General features: G+C 36.8%; 1 long non-coding RNA gene across 1 annotated transcript in view; it reads left to right on the top strand.

The window, feature by feature from the left end:
* The window catches only part of LOC122794265, a 27,517-nt gene extending 9,546 nt beyond the window's left edge, over positions 1 to 17,971 (top strand). The window contains exon 2 of the long non-coding RNA XR_006363627.1: positions 17,349 to 17,971. This is a non-coding gene — a long non-coding RNA (uncharacterized LOC122794265). The remainder of the gene's footprint in view (positions 1 to 17,348) is intronic.
* Positions 17,972 to 18,448: the final 477 nt, after the last annotated feature.

An 18,448-nucleotide genomic window follows, 5' to 3' on the forward strand; every position in this document is an offset into this window, starting at 1 on the left:
TTTTAAATGGGGGTGTGGTTTTGTAATTAAATTATTTGGTGACCTTTTAGATTTGTATAAAAACACCTGAGTTTGATTTTGCATCTGATGACGTTCTTACTACAGAACAAAAGCGCTTATGCAATAAACATTTTTTGGGATTTTTGGACTTCTGGTTTATGTTTACATTCATTAGTGGTGAAAATATTGTGAGCCTTCATCCTTTGGTTCATATTATTAGGTCCCATGGAAGCTGTATTCTTGGCTTTGGACAGTATAGTTTTTACATGATAATAAGGACTTGGTATTCCTCAGGTATTGTGATAGGCCCTTTAGGGAGTGAAAAGGGGGTAAAGTTCACATTGAACCTGTCAGCCAATATGTTGGCAATATCAATTGGTTCTGTATATGTATTGTCATTGTGCTGTAACACAGAGCAGATCTGAGTATTGCCATGTAGATTCTTGATATAACTATAAATTGCCTTGTGGTTGTCTTTAGAATATGCAGCAATTTTGTTTTCATAGCTAGCTTTAGAGGATTTGATGATGGATCTCAGTTTTTTGCTGAGGCTAACAAAGGAGTTTTTCCAGTCTTGGGACTTCACCCTTTTTTGCAACAGAATTTGCTAAGATGTGCTATAAAATCTGGAAGCTATAAAACCATTTCAAAATGTCCACCCTTCCAGGGTAGCAATTAGTTCATCACCTAAGGACAACACAGTAGGATTCCTAGTCCTGGTTTTCACAGACATTTTGTCTCTGGCTGCAATCAGAACTAAGATACAATTGTTATTGCCTAAACCAGGTAATTTAATTACAGACTATTTTTCAAAGTTAGCTGGGCTGAGATTAACCTCTTCTATTCCAGTACCCTCTGTTATAATATATTCATTTCAACAGGTACAATACAGTCTGACATACAAGTGTATTTCTTTTCTGTCAAGCAGGACCTACTGTTGGTCATTTTTAACACAAGCAGCTTTACAAATACATTTTTCAACACAAGCATCTGTACAAATCATCTTGATATACAAATGACATGTAATTATTTTCAAACCTCCAGCAAGCTATTTTGGCATACGTTACACATCCAATGTTCTATTTCTTCTGGCATAGCTGACAGTACCTCACATTATCATACCTCACTCTTCCTCAAAAACATTATTCTGCATGTATTGTTCTCACAATTTCCATTTTTTATGTAATATACCACTACTACCCTTTGCTAAAGATCCCACTCCCAGTTATTTTCTATTTGTTACAATATTGACTACTTCAAATACACTTGTTTTAGACTTTGATTTCCATCTTCTAGTAATTGCCTTTTTGCAGCCTACAGAATTAAATTTAACAATGATTAAGTTTGCCTACACAATTCAGATTGTTTATCCAAACTCAAAAAAATAATTTTCTTAGTTACACCGATTTGCTCACTCAATATCTCTAACAGAGTACTCTGTAGGGAATTTCTAAAGCTTACCAACTTATTACACTCCCAAAATATTTTTTCTTCCCCATCATATCGCCAGCATTTGCCATCAAACTGAAAAAAATCAATCTGCTTGGGGTATAAAAACAACACACATGCAAATACTTCCAAGCAAAAATCATAAATCTTCTAGATTTTGTTGCATATTTGGGAGCTATACGAGTCCTTCCATTGTTTTGTTGTGAATAACTTATTCAATCTCTCTTTCCAATCTTTTCTAACCTCATTTATTGATTTATATAGTTATTGTTCAATATTTTATATGTCCTACTAATTATCCTTTTTTTAACAGCAGCTTCTGTTCTAGATTCAATTAAAAACTTATCCAGAGCAGGTCTTTACTTTAGGATTTTTGTATCCCTTTCTCTTTGCCTATACACTGATACAGTCTACAGTCCAAATGTTTTCTTGGCCTCTTCACATTCTGTTACATTTTCCTCTATAGAAATTTGCTCCCAATACTTTGATTCCTTTGTCAGTTTACTCCAGTAAATTCCATACCATTCTTGTCTATTTTCTGTATCCTTAATTGCAATCATCCCTATCAGCAGAATCTCCATTCTCCATTCTTGTATTGGTTTGGGTCTTAGAGGACTTTCTACTATTTTATGAGTGTGTATATATATATATATATATATATATATATATATATATATATATATATATATATACATACATATATATATATGTTTACTATCAAAATCTTGCAACTGACAATTGCGAGTGTGCATCTATGTGACTTGATATGTCATAAAACAAATTACTGAAAGTAGGAATTAAGGAAAGTCAACTTCACTGAAAATACCTACACTTCTAGTTATGTGTTATGAACGTTTTGCAAGGAGGCAAGCCCCCCTGCACCCCCATGTGGGGGGATTGCATCCCCCACAACCCCTGTGGCTTAAATAACGACTCCACAAGAGTGAATGCACACTAGCATTTGCTCTTGTGGATTCATTATATATCATGAATCACAAAGCTGAAAACCCATCCACAACTCAAAAATCCGAAAACACACAACCGCGAAATTCAAAATCCCGAAACGATGCTACTCATACAGTACACACATAAACAAACACAACCCCCCCCACAGTCAAACAAATGCATCTAAACTACATATAAGCAGGGGGCCCAGCCCCCTGCACCCCATAGTGGGGGCTGTGCACACCACAACTCCCTACTTATATATTCTAACTCTGAGATCACACAAACAGAAACACAAACAAACCTCACACACATACATCTTACATTCCCTCACACACACACACACACACACACACACACACACACACACACACACACACACACACACACACACACTCATATCACAGTCACAACACACACTTACACACACTAAAGCCCCTAACCAACATACTTACACACACAAACTTATCTAAATTAAACCCAAACATCCACACACTGCACCAGCGGAAATTCAAAATATCTGTACTTTGGTATTTTGAATTTCACGCTTCTGCCGATTTCGGAACTTTAAATATTTGGCTTTGTGATTTCGAAATACTGAAATTCGGGATTTCAGTATTTTGAAATTACAAAGTGGACTCATACACACACACACACATATATATATATATATATATATATATATATATATATATATATATATATATATATATATATATATATATATATATATATATATATATATATATATATGTGTGTGTGTGTGTATTTATGAATAACAATTTTTTTTAATTTCTCTAAGTATTTTTGGGTTTCTAATACCACGATGGGAATGGACCCCATTCCTAAGAAATATTCTGTATGGCTGTTGTCATTATCCTTAAAGATCTTCATCCAGAATCCCAGTCTTTCCTCATTTCTTGAATTCGCCCTGCTTCATCATCATCACCATCTTCAACATCCTTTTCCACTTTTTTATTATACATTTTTGCTTGCTTTAAATATATGAGCCTTAACTCTGTAGATCTAAAATATCCCTTCAAATCAGGTAAAACCACATTGTTTCTCTTACAGGGATTAATTTATCCCACTTCCTTTCTTAATTACAGTCCAGAATTTCTTTGGTTGATAAAAAATACCTGACCTGTATAAAAAATTAAAAGGACTAAAAACATTTTCACTTATTGTACATTGCTATTCATATCCCTAAACAAGTGATTCCAGTTTCTCAGTGTTTGTATTATATTTTTAGTCTCTTCCCACATATCCTTATGAGCCATAATTGGATCCTTTTAACCCATACTCCTAAATATTTCATTTTATCATGTCCACATATATCTGTATGGGTATTGCTGAACCAATTCATTTATGGGTACATAATTTACAGCTATAGCCTTTGTTTTGTATTCATTAAGTCATATCCCCAAAAGACTTGAGACTCTCTAAGAATATTCCACAACATTGAGGTATCCTGCATGGTTCCTCTGTTCTCCCACTTAATTTTTTTTCCCTATGATCCCTAATATTTCCTCCTAATTAACCTTATTATTGTATCAGAAAATGCAAATAGTTCCATTGCCCTACTTATAAAATCCCAGCTCACTCTTTCTCTGCATCAAAGCCTACCAACAACAGTGGTATTTTCTTACATTCTTCTTCTCTCTGGATCACATACTTCCCAACATTTTTGTGTAAACAATCTGGACAAAGCCTGATGGAATGGCAGGACAAAGGCCCAGAAAGAGGTACAGATTTTAAATACTGTTCTTATAAACTTAGAAAGTTGCTAGAATAACGATTTGCCTTAGTATGCATTTTTCTGAAGGATATGAAGATTGAAACACAAATGTATATCATTTACTAATTTCAGTCCTCAGCTCATTTGCCAGAAAATCAGAAATTTTATGAGGAACATATCAAAAATATGAGGCAAAAATCTGTACATTCTGCAAAAATTTGTACAGTTGAGAAGTATGCTAGATCATCATTGTTCTGTTAATGCTGTCTAATGTTTGCCTGCCCCCACAAAACCAGATTAATCCATAATTATTAATTTTGGTAACACCTTTGCCATTTTTTAGCTATTATAAACAAACTCTTTATAATCACAAATTAAAATTGAATGGGCTTATATGAAGCTGGGTCTAATGGATGTTTAACATCTCTAGGTATTACGGTCACCACAGCTATCTTCTAGGATGTTGGTGTTTACCTGCCTTTTAAAATACTATTAAACAAAACTTTCTAGATCTTTATCATGTTCTTCAATCCTAGCTTCCACAGGAATACCATCCATACCTCCCAATCGTACTGAATTACTCAGTTTTTACCAAGTTTTGGGGTCCAAATAATAGGGTGCCACAATTCCCAAGTGTTCTGATTTTCCGGCGCTTTTATTTAAAATTTTTTTATATTCCCTACTTCTGAGCTGATGTCATCACGTGCGCGATGACATCAGCTCCGTGAAACAGAAACAGCCTGTTGGAATTGAGCTGAAGGGTTCAACGTACATGCATTTCTGGCTGCAGTTCCAAATCCTTAGCGTGAATTTGCTGTTGCCTACACTTGCTGTTATGAGAAGGAAGGCAGTGGAATGGACAAAGCAGAGCTGCCATTTCATATACTGCAGCAGTGGTATGCGAGGCTGGATATGCTGCTGCAGGAAGAGTTGCCATTTTTTTTCTGTGGATGAAGCAGAGCTTGAATACACTGATGCAAGAAAGCTGCCATTTTTCTGTGTGCAAAGCAGAGTTAGGAAGGGTGTGTGTGTGTGTGTGTGTGTGTGTGTGTGTGTGTGTGTGTGTGTGTGTGTTATGCTGCTGTGCTGTTTTTTTCTGTGACGGAAGCAGAGCTTGGATATGCTGATGCAGGAAGAGCTGCCGTTTATTTTCTGTGGACGAAGCAGAGGTAGGGTCTGTGTGTGTGTGTGTATCTGTCCGCATTCTGTAATGGGTTAGCATCCTGTCCAAGACTGATGAGTTGCCTTATGCTTATTGGTTTGGCAGAATATTTATTTGTTAACAAATAAAGTAAACTGGTCAACGTTGGACACAATTAAATGCAACATATATACATGGACAATGCAGGCTAGCTGATCAACTAGCATGCTGTTGGGACCTGAGAGGAAACTGAATTATTATTATTATATTTATAATTATTTAGAGTAACCTATGTAGACACAAGAAGATGTACACAATTCCACACAGACAGTGACTGGAAGTCATGATTGAACCCTGGGCCATAGAGCTGTCCAGTAGGGGTCTAATCACTTAACAACCCTGCTATCTCACATGCTGCTGCTAATAGAGATGTCTCACCCTCATGTGACCCTGAATAGGATAAAGGTATTGTATAAATTAATTAATGATTTGTTAGTCCACTGTAATTCCTTCCCAGGATCTGGGACTTATTAAAGGCGCTGAAAAGAAACCTAAATAACTTTAAAATTCAAAAACAGACTAAATAATTTATTCATTTATTTAGTTTACATTTGTTTACCAGGATAGTCCGACTGGATACATGTCCATTTTCAGTGGAGGCCCAGGGAGAAAAGCTGCAATTAGACAAATTACAAAGATAACTTTTAAAAAATATAAAATATAAAAAAGTATAAAAACAACATTTACAACAAAGAATAAAAAACAAAGTGAGTATGTAAAATGGTTTGTGGTGTTCCCTAATAGGGATACACAATTCACATGGTCAGACACAATTAAAGGCAGGAGACATTAGACAGCATACAGAGCTTGGTGAAATAGTTACCAGTTTGATATTTAGAGATTCTCCTTTCAGTATTTAACTTAATCAGGATTGGTACACGGGAAGAGCCAGTTTATTTTGTGATACTGTTTGAGGTTATTTTTGAATAGACCTATGGAGGATTGTAGGGTTATATGGTTTGGCAACGAATTCCAGGTTTTGCCAACAAAGTTGGCAAACAGGGATTCACCAGCAGCATTGTTAGCTTTGTGGGTTTGGATGAGTAGTTTGTTGGCTGATCGCAAGGATCTCAAGTTGCTATAGGGCTTAATGATATTTATGAGTGAGGGGGTATCCTCAGGGTGGTACAAAAGTTTGTGTGCTATTTAGTATACAACTATAAATAAGAAATTGAAGAGACTATATCAATTCATCTGACACAAGGTCAACGTTAAATATTTAGTATTCAGGCATTTATTTGTCCAGATTTTTCAAGCCACCTTTATACAGATGCTTGATTTCCCTATGAAGGAGGTTGAAAAGTAGGGGTCCATGGCCTCTCTGAATTATAGCTGTATCTTAGATAGGAGTGGGTACCTAATATAACACATCCTTCTTAGGCTATTACTAGATGTGGCCAATGTGCTTGATAATTCCCGATTTTGCTATAAGTTAAGAAATTTACTGAGTAAAATAATTCTGTGGGGCCATAAATGCAACATAATAGCTCTTAGGACCCCCATTTCTGCCAAAACTTCAAAGATGTTTGAATATTTCCATCTGTAGATTGCACAGAATTAGCATTTGGAATTTGGTAATGCCAGGAGAGATTATATTCATAGTTAAACATTGCTAGTGAGAATGCTGTTAAGAGTGAAGCTGGACCATGCAAGACCACAAAAGTTGCTGATAATACCCACATTCCCAAAGACCACAAATAAAGTGGTAAGGACTAGATAACATTTATGAAAAAAAATACCCTGCACTAACTGACTGGTCTCTTAGGTGATTTTAAGGATTAGTAAATAAAACTGAAAAGAAGATCTATTGCGTAGGCATCTCTGTTAAACTTGACTGGAACTTTCAGTAATGTAATTCCACAATAATGGTGTTTTGGAAACTCTAAGATAGGTGATGTCTCTTCCACACTCTTATAGCTCTTACAAAAGTCTACAAAGTAAAGTAAGAATGGTGGTAGGTAATACCTTTTCGTGGATAGAAGAAGAACTTACACCATTTGAACATATCACAAAGATAACTGAACACAGAATGAAGGTATTTATGACATCCAAGAGGTATAGGCAACTCCCAACAGCAATATGTTTGAATAAGAACATTGATAATAAATTGTTTAATTTAATTTACATTTTAAATTGTTTAAATGCAGTTAAAACTATGAAACTGAGAATTTGAGAGATTAGAGTTGGGAAAGTTTTAGACATGAATGGTTGGCATGAATCACTGATATGAGTTTTCATTTGTGATGCTCACCTTAGCAGCTCTCTTTTTGTTGAAAATATTTACAGATTGTCTACATACCTAACATGATAGATTAGTGGTTATCAAACCCCAGATTGTGCTGGATAGATTTGGATAGTAATTGTTGGCATACCTCTCAACTGTCCAGCTTTTTGCAGAATGTCCAGATTTTTCTCTCATATTTTTGGTCTGTTCCTCATTAAATTTGTGTTTTTCTGACAAAGCTGTGCGATGATCTGAGGACTGAAGTCACTAAATAATGACATACATTTGAGTTTTAGACTTCAAATCCTTCAGAAAATGTATGTTAAAACAAACCCTGCCACTCAGGCAACTTTCTAAGTTTATAAGAGCGATATTTAAAATATGTCCCTAATGTTGGGCCTTTTGTCTCCCCCATTCTGTCAGGCTTTGTCCAGATTTCTTGCACAAAGAAGTTGAGACGTATGACTGAAGGATTTAATGCAATTAATAATGATGTATGTAGACTTTTATGATGGACAATTTCTGAATTGGGCAGTTTTGTCATTTTTGGTTCATGGATTTTGTTTCATTGCCTACTGGAAAAATGTTCAAACAAATTTAAAATGTGCTTTAAGTCTAGCAAGTGTACTGTATTATACAAGGAATATAATTTAATAAAGTCAGGAAGGTGTATCAAAGAACACATCAATGTTTATTGTCTTGTGTGCAAGGGGCCTATGATTTGAAAACAGCCCAAAGGTAATCTTTATCCACCACTGGCCACTGTGACTGTGGCCAGATGCATTTCCTTTGGATGTGGTATGGGTTTCAATGCTGTTTCAGTGAATGAGAGAAGTTTTAATGCTAAGTCTGTTTTCATTGTGGGACAGTATTGCTTTGTTTAGCAGATGTCTATTAGTGTTTGTGCATTGTGCTATAAAATGTAAAAATAAAATCCAAATAATCATTGTAGAAGTAAAGCAGTATGCACATTAGTGTTTAGGGTAAATGGGGCAAAACAGTCAGGTAATGGGACATTGAAATGGCTGCAGGGGGACTCTGGTGCCATATTTTGGTTGTCTGTTCTTCAGTTTGTATTTGAAAGTTGGTATCCCACAATTCCATTGGAGTGGGTTGGGTTACGTAATTATATATGCACATTTATGTTAATCAGCGTACAGATTTATACCTGTTTTTCATCGGCCTTGTCCATATTTTTGATGTTTCCAGGTTGAGAGGTATGATACAATCCATTCCTGGAGATTTTCCTGTAGATTGATTATACATCACCATTTTTATCTCATTTCCTCCTGTGTTACTTGTTAATTGTTGAGCCTCATCTGCCTCTAACCTTGACATACCTAAGTCTTTCATAATTATTTCCATTTTTACTTTTTCTTGTTTCCAAATTCATCTGCTTTATACAAATTTTCATAAAATTTCCAAAATGTCTCTAATAGCTCTATAGGATTTTTTGTTATTTTTCTTGTTATAGGCTCTCTCAGTTTAGCAACAATCCTTTCTACTTAACTGTTGTCAAAGTCATTGTACTAAAAGGTTTTGTGTTTTGGAATTAATATCAAAAACAGTTGCTTATTAGCAATCTTTCTAAAACTCATGCATATTATCCAGATGCTCCCTTATTTTCTATTTAGTAGTCTGCAATTGCTCTTATTATTGTGCTGTGAAATCCCCCACATTCTGCAATATTTTAACTTTGGTCAGGCCCTCTAAATAGTTATTACTTCTTAACCATATCTCTTTTTCTTTTATTTTTGCCGTATTTTTAAGCAGCACTTTCATTTTATCTTGCTTATGAGCTATAACTTCTAAAGAGGTTTCAATTTTCTGTAATAACCCTTGAATAATTTCCACTACACATTCCTTAAATTCCTCTCTTTTTAACATGTAGCTGGGGAAGCACCAGTGTGTCATTTGTACTTCATTACCCTGCATTTTTATCTTGGTTATTATTAGCACATGATCTGAAACAATTACTGGACATGTGTCAAAGCTTTCAATTGAGTGCAGGTTTTCCTGTGGAATATTAATTTCTGTCTAGTCTAGCCCAATTATTGTACCTTGAGGAATAATATCTGAGTAATCTCCTTGTTCCTACTACTGAATTCATGTGTATTATACCAAATATGTTAAATTGCTTCAGAAATCTACCAGTTGTTTTTATATTTTTACCTTCTATGTCGCCCAGATACATCCTCACGATTGCAAATCAAGCCTCAGTTACTATTTATAAGTAATATTGCTTGTTGAAAGCTGATTATTTTCCCCCAAATTTTCTTAAGCTCCATAATATTCCTCCCTTTCCGGTAATGCCTTACTTCTACAACTCTACCATTATTATCCTTTTTTCCTCTTGTATCACTCTTTGAGCTCCTCTAGGGATTAGTACAAGTACTCACCTTTTCTTTCATCCCTGATATTCTGCTGAATATCCATCCTGAAATTCGTTTTTATCAAATTCACATGCTCTCTTCTTTCCAAATGTGTCTCCTGTAGCATCATTTTAATTCTGCATTTATTAATATAATTCATTACTCTTTACCTTTTTGTCTATACCTGTAAGGCCATTCACATTCCAAAATAAAAAGTTAAATGTAAAAAGCTATTATGAAAAGAAATTATTATTTCTTCAGGTTATATATGACAACTTTTTTTTTTACTGTGGCAGGGTTAGCCACCCAGTGGTGTATACCTTAGCTCTAGGTGATTGCCACAGTTGAAATGAAACCCCAGCCCCCATGTGCAAATACGGAAATAAGAGGTTGTGGTTGGATAGGTGGATATATCACAACTTTTTAATGGTTTATTTTCAGATATACTTGCATGTACCCACTCATGTTTGGCAGGGTGATCCTTTATACAGCTGTTACTTGTCATCTCCATTTTAATCTATGTCAAATTTTATAACACCTTTTCTTTTAATGTAAACATCAAACAAAAACAAACACACTACCAGAAAATATTCATAGTCTGTTAACTAGGAAACTTGGAATGAGATGTGATCCCTTGTATGTTATAGCATTGCATTTAAAAATGATGCAATATTCCTAGAGTCTGATATCTGTGACACCCCTAATAAATTCCCTGCAAGTTTCTGGAAAGTATCAATAGCCAGTATATGTAATCATACACATACCTCTGTTTTCATTGGGATGGGCTTTCCATGATTTCACTGGAGCCAGATGTGGGGGCAGAAGAGGTTACATATTTCCTCCATTGCTTCCCTGTCAACCCTGTATCACTCAGCAATTTCTGTATCATGCAGTCCATGATAAATCAAACTGGGTCTAAACACCCTTCTTCTAATTACTTGAGGTCTGGCAGCAGCAGCACCTTGATTTTAAACCTGTTGCACATACAGCATAATGATAGCAGCTGTAAACTCTAACATGTCTATTTCCTAAGTATAAATGTGCCTATATTCCAAACAGTTTAGGGAAAATGGTTATACTGAGGGTACACAATTGCTTTATAGCTTCCTGAATAGCTCAGCCTTGCTGGATTGCTTAATTAACATGTAGTTGTGCTTGTTTTGCTGTCCCTAGCATATTCTGCCATTTCCTTTAGTTTTGCAGTTCTATTGTGTGGCTGGCATGCAGTGCAGCCAATGTAAAAGCTGCACTTATTGCATCTGTTAATGAAGCTAATCTAATGAAGATATACACTTCAATTACTCAGGATGCACATTTCATGTTGTTTTCATTGGTTAATTTGTTTCTTTAGTGACACTTTAATACACAGAGAATATCTGTGGCCTTATCTTTTCTGATAGGACTCAAGGCCTGCAAAAACTACAAGCACTGTTGGGGTCTCCCTGCTGGGTGAGTAAAGTTAACCTCCTTTTTGTCAGTGAGTTGCTTAAACTTACAGAGCTGCTTTCTGTTTTACCAATTCCATTTTATTTTCTGTTTTTAGAAATCTGCTTGGTCTGGTGTTTTTGTTCTTTGTGGCAGATAGTTAAATTACATAGGCTGCTCACTTCTCATGTTTTTCCATTGGTTAATTTGTTTCTTGAGTGAAAGTTGAATACACAGAGACTATCTATGGCCTTGTATTTTCTGTTAAGAGTCAAGGCCTGCAAAAAAACTACAAGTGCTGTTGGTGACTCCCTATTGATTATTTTCCTATGACACTCTCTCATTTCTTGAACTGCCTTTTGAACTTGGTGATTTTTAAGCTGTCCACTCTTACTGTAAATTGAGCTTTATAAGCACCTCCCTTGCTTCACTGCTGTTTTTATATTGAATTATTTATTTGCCTTTCCTTGTACTTGTTTTGAAAAAAAAAGTGCATTTTGCCTCTTATTGTCTGTTCTACTGATTTACTTGCTCTGAATTCATTATCTAGCTAGATTTTGGATAAAGTAATGTATTTTTATACGTTAGCAAGCACTTTTCTGTGTTTTTACTCCAAGGTGATAGATGATGTTCCATCTTGTGGCAGTACGTGGTAGCCTGGTGTATATAGGTGAGGGTAGGGTTGCCACCTTTTCAAATGCCCAAAGTGGGACATTTTTGGTACAAACGTCAGATTTTGCAGGCCGAAACATACCCACAGCCAGTACAAAGGACAAAACTTCACTTTATTGCCTAAATAAAAGCTTATTCTTGCAGCATTTTAGTTGCATATTCTGTTTTGTATAACATTTAGGTGTTTCAGATATAGAATAACTGTATTATGCACCTGTTACATAAAATATAGGAAATAATTTTGTCCTAAAATCTCAGGACATTTGCCATTTTTACAACTTTTTTGCTGGACACAACTGCCCAAAGAGGGACTGTCCCTCGCAAAGTGGGACAGGTGGTAACCCTAGGTGGGGGAAGTTCACTAGAGATTCCTGCATGTAGTAAGTGTTTCATTGGTTGGAGGGCTTATTAATCAGCTTACCTTGCTTTTAGTGCTTTTTTAAATTCTGCACGATTGAGTGGCTCTTGGCTCATTTCTTCAAAGTAAAATACTTATAATTGAATGATCACACTTTTCTAAGCTGTTTGGACTACACTGCTGTTATATTGAATTACTCATTGCCTTTCCTTAAGTGTTTGAGTTTGTTTGTGGCAGCATTTCACTCCGGACACTCTTTTAATGTGCTTTTACTTTAGGAAGACTGGGATTCATCTAGTGGCAGTAGGTGTTTACCTAGTCTATCTGAGTTGGGAAGCACACAAAATGTTTTCTATATTTCCAGTGCTGGTATAAATTCTGCACATTTGCACAGAGTTGCTCCCTGTGCCAGTTTCCTGTATAAATAAAAATATCTAGAACAATTGCTTATTTTCATTATACTGTGGAAGTTTACTGTCCTATTTATTGTTTTATTTATTTTTTTTTTTTTTTGCACGTCTTTAAAGTTTAAAATTGCATTTTCAAACTGCTTTAAGGGCTGCTGTTCTGCACTGAAATGCATTGTATCTAGTGTTTCTTAGTTCGTTTTAAGCATTGTTTCCTGGTTCTTTAACACTTGGGCTCCAAACCAGTCATTTTACATTAAGAGTGTATAAGTCTGCACTCTTGTGGCAGAAGAGGACTGATTTCACCTATATGAGTTGTGAATTGCTACAGGAAAGCTCATTGTGTGATTACCTGACTGACCTTAGTGCATAGTTACTGTAAAACTTACTTTTTTCTGAAGCCTCATATATGTACAAAGCTGCTCTTTGCATAGCAGCAATGGTTACTGGTGCCTTGTATACATACAATCACTAGAAGTTGAAATTTCCCTATAAAAACACCTCAGAACTTTACCTCAGTCCTGTATTGCTCACAGAGCAACTAGCTTGCACAGAGAACAACATTTACACATTTAGTTACAACAGTTTACGTCTACCTTACCTTATTATAGCATTCAGGACTCAGAGATCATTTGGTTTGGGTATTGGGCAGCATCATTCATTAGGTTAGCTGCATATTACACCAAGTAAGCACCCTTCATTACTCCTATAACAAACAACCTCCACTCCTATCCCTTGCAAGCACACATTAGAACCTGCACCCATGGATGGGCACTTTCCTGCTATCTCTGCACCCAGCTTGTTGGACATGGGCATCTTGTGGCAGTGTAGCAATTGCCTTATGTACGCTGACAACCACTTAATTCTCGAACAGACAAATACAGAGTGTGAGAGATGTAGTTACACATTGACATAGGAGGTGAGACTGTCACATATAAACTGAAAAAGCAAAAAACAGGTGGCCAGTGACTCACACAAACATCACTCACCTTACCAACAAAGGATCACACACATAGACCCACATATGTGGAGGTTCTCAAATGTAACTTGTTGAAACATCAAAGACCTTCAGACACAGTCCTCAGAAACTCCAGATGCACACAAACAAGGCAATTCCCATCACAACACATAAAGCCAAATCTCATTGTGTCTCAGCTACCAAGCCCATAAGGCAAAACACTTGACAACCCAATATACTGGTCATAGGACACTCAGTTGTGAGACACACTGATGTCCCCCTTACCAAACTAGATAAGGAGAACGTTACAATTAGTTGCCTGTTAGGGGTGAGGATCCAGCAGATCACGCAAGCACTCAGGTCACTTTCCCCTAAATACCAGTATGACTCAGTCATAGTTCATGTGGGCATGCATGACCTAAGATGTATCTCCTTGGACTAAATGAAGACAGACATGATTAAGCTCTTAGAATATGTGTCATAGCCGGGTATGAGCATAGCACTGAGCAGCATTCAACCATCTCCAAGGATAATGACACAATACCAACAGAAAATGGTAGACTTTAACAATTGGCCTGGCTACTGGTGTCACTCCAAAGGCATCCAATACTTGTCAGGCTGGTATGACATGACTGACAGGCCACACTGCTTTGCTAGAGATCGTTTTCACCTGTCACCTCTAGGCTTTCAGATATTGGCCAAAACATTATCCACATCTTTAGTGCCTTTTTTAGCATTGCCAAACAGACAAACCTTCCAATGTAAGAAAACCTACTCAGGACAAGCTTAAGGTGTTACTGCTCAATGTTAGGAGTCTCAACAAGAAAGTGCACTCCTTGGAAACTTTCCTCACCTTGGAGAATGCTGATGTCTCTGCAGTTACTGAAACATGGTTAAAAGCCATGGAAAGCACTCCGGCAGTGCATGGCTATAACAGCTTTCATACATTCTGACCACTCACTCAACATGAAAGAGCAAAAGGCCTTGATGTATCTATCTACATAAAGGATAAGCACACCTCAAGACTGGTCAAACAGTATAACATGCCTGAGCTACTCCATGTCCAACTACCCATGGGAAAAATCCATTACCATATTTTTGCTAGCTCCTTGTCCCCCACCATGAACCATGAAACCCATGCATCATACCTGAAATTACTAGAATCACTCACCATCCAGCCCAATACCATACTCATGGGTGATTTTAACTACCCCTACATATATTGGGAGGCATACATGACCTCTAACATGCAGGCCCAAAGATTTCTTGACTTTGCAAATTCAAATTCCCTGGAGCAGCTAGTCTGCAGTCCCACTGGGGAAACAAATATCCTAGATTTGGTACTCACAAATATGTGAGATTACTGTCCCCCTTCCCCCAGTGTGATCTGATCACTGGCAAGATCAGATCACAAAGCAGTGTTCCTTGAAATAAAGTCAAAACTAGTCCCGCACCTAACCCCAAATACTTTAAGAACTTCTTTAATGTATATTACCCCCTATTAAGGGTGGCATAGCTAGTTTCCAAGCTCCCTCAAATCCAGAAAACACAGAAACCTATGCAGAGGCATACACAAAAGTCCTGTACAACAACATAAGTAACTGCATAGTAATGACAGTACCAGACCAAAATAAACCCAGGTCAAACCACAAAAACAAGTCACCCCGGTGGACCCCTGGTATTAATTGGTTATGCAACAAAAAAAAAAGAAAATTGTGTTTAACTAGGAGGGAATGTGCACAACACAGCAAAACCCTCATGACTCTAAACAAGTGAATCAGGGAACTAGTCAAGTCTCTGAAAGCAGACTTTTGAGGTAAAAATAGCCTCCAAAGCTAAGGATAACTCTAAGGCATTTTTCAATTATGTCCACAGTCTTAAGGGCAACACCCAGCAATGTGTTAAATTAGTTGTGGATGGCATCACCTATATTGATCCAGAACATATAGCGTATCTGCTGATCAACAAATTCAGATCAAATTTCACTTCCCAATTACCCTCAGTTCTCCCCCAAAGAAATACCCTCTACCACTCCCCCACCAGTTATCATCAAAGAACTGGTTGCCACTGCACCAGCCAGTTAGCTAAAAATACAGCTTCAGTGTGGCTTGATGATATAACAGGTTGCTCCTTAAACAGCTTAAATCAGGACTTATCAAGCCTATTAGGATCTGTATTTAACCACAGCCTCTTTACTGGCTTTGTCCCAACAGAGTGGTAGACAGAAATAGTCATTCCTCTGCATAAAAGGGGACCATCGATTGAACTGGGAAATAGACTCACAAGTTTGACCAGTCTTATATTTAAGGCGATGGAAAGAATAATCATGGACTTGAAAAATAATGACATAGGAAACCACAGAACACTGGACCTGACTCAATTTAGCTTTGTCAAGTGCAGGTCATGCCTACTGAATCTGGTGGTTTTCGCTGAGAAAGTCACTAAGGCCATGGATGAGAGTAAAACAGTTCATACCACCTACCTCGACCTGGCCAAGGCATTTGACACAATTTCCCACTCAGGTATTATAAATAAATTCACAGAACTGGGCATAAATCCCTACATCACCAGATGGATAGCCAATTGGCTCAAGAACAGGACACTTGTGGTTAAAGAGGCGAATCCAGATACAGCAAGAGGTAAGTTATTTGTGGTATGCCACAGGAGTCCGCGCTGGGACCACTCCAGTTTGAAATATACTTCTCTGAAGTCAAAGCTAATGTGGAAGGCTTCTGGATGACAAAGTCTGCCAATGACTGTAAGCTGGGAGCAATCATTGAATCTCCCAGCGATGTAGACATCCTTTAGAAGGATCTAGATCAGATAAATGATTGGTGTCAGAGCCATGGCCTAAAACTGAATGTGAAAAAAATGCATTATCATACCCTTTGGGAAGTCAAATACCCCTGCAAATTAAAGTATCAATAGCATATCCCTAAGATTAGACTAAGGGGTGAGAGATCTAGGTACACAGACAGACAGTATCCTAAACTTTGACTGCCATGCACCAAGATCCAGGAAATTATAGTGGCATAACTTATAAATAAACAAAGGAACGGAAATGAATTAGCATAATTTCAGTGTAAGACTAAAACTAAGACTAAAAAGGGGGAATCAAATTCACACCTGAGGGTTGTGTGTCATGTCACTTGGACAGGGCAATTTCACTAACGACGCATACTCATCAAATCCCATAAAATCCATGTCATCTTCTTGTCCCTAGGGGCCATATATTGCGTAAAATCAATTTATATTGACTAGGCTTGTAAGGGCTTTTAGGACATTAGCCTAGTAATTTTATATGAACCTATGGCCTGTTATCCGTTTCAGACTCAAACGGACACATAGTCCAATGTTTAGGGACCAAGGTGACTTGAACAAGTTCAGACTGCATGGACATGGCAGATGTGAAGGAGAATGTATCTGAACCAGTGCTTGAAACTGATTTGATGAAAATGAATATACTCTCTTTACAACAAATATACTATGTCCATGAAGGCTGCAGATAGCACTGTAAAAGAGAACGAAAGTAGTCTTATTTTCAGGTTATATGCTCAGCTAAACCAGATTAATATTCATATTTTCCCTGTTCTTTTCAGGATCACAAAAATATGAAGTGATGGCTTAAGATTCTGGATGGAATTGTACCTGTGCCCTGTTGTCAGTAGCTCAGTCTTCTGCCCTAAGGTGTCAGCTTTGCGGTACCAATGCAAATGAACAGGACTTCAAAAGGGAGGCTAAGAATGAGAAGATGTTGCATCTAGCAGAAGACCAGACTGTGATTGCTTCTGATGACACTCATGCATAAAAGTGGACCACTGCACACCTAGCAAACTTAACTGCACACTTTATAAAGGATGTAGTGTGTAACAGATGTCACTCAATCTCAGTTGATTTAAAATGTCATAATATAATTTAAAAAAACAAGTCATTAATTGTAACTATCAGATGTGTGATGTTATTAGTAGAACAAAATGACAATACTAAAACAACTTAATTCAAAACATAAATGTATTTCTGCTGGCATGCTTGGTATTTGTTATCAAGTACTGCATCAGCGCTTGCCGAAGGGACAGTGGAAACACACTAGTGATGTTTATGTATTCTATAGGTTATTTGGAAGGCTTTAGAAAGTATAATGTTACGGCATATTTTTGTCTTCATTGTTAGCCCTATGCCATTGGAAGCTGTGTATGCACTATACAATAAACAATACAGCCACCTTCTTCTGTACTATTTTCAAGCAATGATTCATATATATGCAACTGGCGTGCTGACAACAATGTCTTCTGTCTGCCTCTCTGTTATACAAAAAACTGAGACAGATGATTCAGTAAATAACAACTGATGGAGGAGTGTCATGTGATGCATGTATTTCTGGAATTTAAATTCCATTACGGGAAATCAAAAACAAAACTGTGAATCCATTGTTAAAATCTCACAGCAAATAAGCCCACAGATTGTTGGAGTCTGCTTTCTCTTATTTTTTGTTTTTCATATTTAATAGAAAAAGCCTATAGTTCAGCTCATAATGTCTGTGACAACAGCAGCCTCCTCCACACAGCCACATGCATTATAAACATTAGGAATACCCCACACTGAAAGAAATATAATTTGAAATTCAAAGCTGTCTCTGTGAGTCACATATTTAGAGTTTCTCTTACTATTGTATATTGCATTGCATTGCATTGCATTTCCT

Source organism: Protopterus annectens, chromosome 2.part1 (assembly GCF_019279795.1).
Source record: "Protopterus annectens isolate FY-2018-M chromosome 2.part1, PAN1.0, whole genome shotgun sequence".
Classification (NCBI taxonomy): Eukaryota; Metazoa; Chordata; order Ceratodontiformes; family Protopteridae; genus Protopterus; species Protopterus annectens.